Genomic DNA, 2,867 nt, shown 5'->3' with positions numbered 1-2,867 from the left:
ATAGAGAAATGGTTGTGTGTTCATAATTTTATGAATCAGAATCAAAACAATGCTCGGTTTCAATAATTCTTGTCTCGCTACAGTGAATATACTGAAGATATTAGACAGATTCTTCAGAATTTTCATAACTACCTCATGACTGATTTTTAGTTTTGGAGGATTTTGTTGAAAATGTTTCTAGAAAATACAATTTAGAATCACCAGTTTATGATTATTGGCTGTGAGGAAAACGCAGTACTTGGACAAAGCCCGCGTGCAAACCCCAGATAGAAATGCCCTCAAGCCCATCTCAAATTGGAGATATGTACTGTTAGGCGAGAGTGTGAACCACTTAACCACCGTGCAACATTGATCATGTTCCCCAAAAACCTGAATAGGACAAACCAGCATTCTTGATGGGAAAAAAAAATTATCAACTTATTAAAATGTTCCCAAAGAGGATAAACCCTTGACAACCAAACTGTGTCCAATAGAGCCCCAAATTCTAAACAGAAAACGAGAGGATCATCAGCTGTAGTTTAGAAGATTACTGGTTAGTACTGAGTTTGTGCTGAGATGGTTTCATTGAAAGCAGAAGCTGTTTGAATATGAGATTGTTCTCTGAAAATTAAGGTTAGTTTTCAAGTTTTTTTTTTCTTAACATGCTGTGTTTAAGATGTAACTGAACAGTCTTATACCTATTGAGAGTTATGAGTATCATCTATTGACATAAATGAGTATAATTGAAGTGCATGCATTATGAAATAAGGTGAAGATGATATTTATGTCTTTTCTTGTTTAAAGATGGTCATTTAAGTCCATAATACTTGGTTAAATGAGTGAGGATCAAGTCAAACAGGACAAATCAAGGAATGAGTGACGTGAACACAATACAGAAAACATGTCTTCAGTTGTAACAAATGTATTTATTGTGATACAATTTGATGAACCTTTTCAGATGAAGCCAAATACTAATAAACAAAGATGTTGAAGTTATTCAACAGAGGTTAAAATTATAATCTGCATTATGACTGGGTTTTGAAATAGCATCTGTTTGGCTCCTTGTCAATTGGTTAATAACAATGTTACCACATTTAAAATAGGATCAAATAACCAACCACAACATTAAAATGGTTGTTATATGGATGATGTGTTAGTAACTATTTGACAAATATCTGTTTCATTTCAATATAAAATGTGTAGTAGCTGCTAACTATAAAAACGATATAATGGATTAAGGATGTATATTTCAATCTTGTATGGGGGAGTGATTTTTTTTGTTTTTCTTAAAGATTCAAAGATTTGTTCAACCAAGAATGCACAATGTGATTAACACTCTCGGAAGGCATCAACTTTATATCTTTATGGGGCACTCACTTAAAATATAAAAGTCAAAGGTATTGAATGTAGAAACTTCCAGAAGGGTAGAGTCAGTTTTAGTTCCTGATATTTTAAAGGTACAAAGTGAAAGAAAACTAACACTGGATGTCATTTATTTATCATGAAGTCTAATGGAAAGGTGCTGAACCAACAAAACGTAGACATTTTAATAATATTTTTAAATGTTTCTAAATGAGGTGTATTTTTCACTGGATTCGTGTTATTAGGTAACATCTGAATTAGTAGTCCTGCTATTTACAAAAACAGTTGCACTGTAAACCCGAATGTTCAAAATAATTAAATAGATTAAGTAGAGTATACTCAAAGTTTTAGAAAAAGTTGTTCTGACTTAATTGTATTAAGTTGGTATAACATGTTCTTCCTTTTGAGTGTCTCTAACTGATAACCTTAGAGTTAATTGAACTATACTTATATATAAGTACGCATAACTCAAAAACATCGCTTAAGGTCAACTTAAAAAAAGTAATTTAATTGCATGCTATAAAATCCTGTTATTTATATTGTTTCAAATACGGACAATTAAAGAAAAAACATTGTCTTTGTCATATAAGTAATTTAACATTCCAAATCAATTACGAAAAAGTGTCATATGCATAGATGATAGTGAAAGAGAAAGCATTAATTGTATTATTTTTTTTATTTTCATTATCCAATCAGTTACTGTTTTATAGGCTGTGATTACAACTGATTTCTATGATCAATTACTTATGTGTTGAAGGCAATCCAGAATTTTTTATTCCGTGCACTGACTACCACGACAGGGTAAAAAAACCAAACCAAAACAAAAAAAACTGCTGCTGAACTGAACTGCTGCTCTGTTGCCTTACTCAGGAATAGATGCTAAAAGCACACACTTTTTCTTTAACTGTAATGAAAGATTCTAATTTTGTCATTATTATCTGTCATCTTTATTATTGTTTGTGATAATTGAAGTGGCCAGACACATTTAGAAGGCTGAACAAGGAATTTGGAATGTTCAGTTAGTTAAAGTTGTTACTTAAGTTGGTTTAGACTGTGGCTGCATGGTGGCGTAGTGGTTAGCGCTTGTGCCTCCCAGCAAGAAGGTCCTGGGTATGACCCCGCCTTCGCCCACAGCACCTGGGATTGGCTCCAGCCACCCGCAACCCCGAAAGGGAAGAAGTGGCAGAAAATGAATGACTGAAGTTAGTTAAACTCCATTTTTGGAGAGGCATGTTTTTTTTAGGAAACAAACGCAGTGTATTTGATGTGATCGTGATCTGTGTACTTAAAACATTGATAACACAAACAGATAAATTTTGAGTTAGAGGAACATGTAATGATGTTGGTTTTGTACTTATTTTTCTGAGTTCTGTGAATTTAATCCAGTTTTTGGAGAACTTAAAACTTGAAGTCAAAATAACTGACAAGAATTGAGTTACCTTAACGCAAAAAATGTAAGTCCTACTAACTGCAAGTCTTTGAGTTGAGCTGAATGTTTTGTTTGAGTTAACTGTTATCAAACAGTA

The sequence above is a fragment of the Salarias fasciatus genome, chromosome 12 (genome assembly GCF_902148845.1).
Source record: "Salarias fasciatus chromosome 12, fSalaFa1.1, whole genome shotgun sequence".
NCBI classification, from domain to species: domain Eukaryota; kingdom Metazoa; phylum Chordata; class Actinopteri; order Blenniiformes; family Blenniidae; genus Salarias; species Salarias fasciatus.
This window is presented reverse-complemented; position numbering follows the sequence as displayed.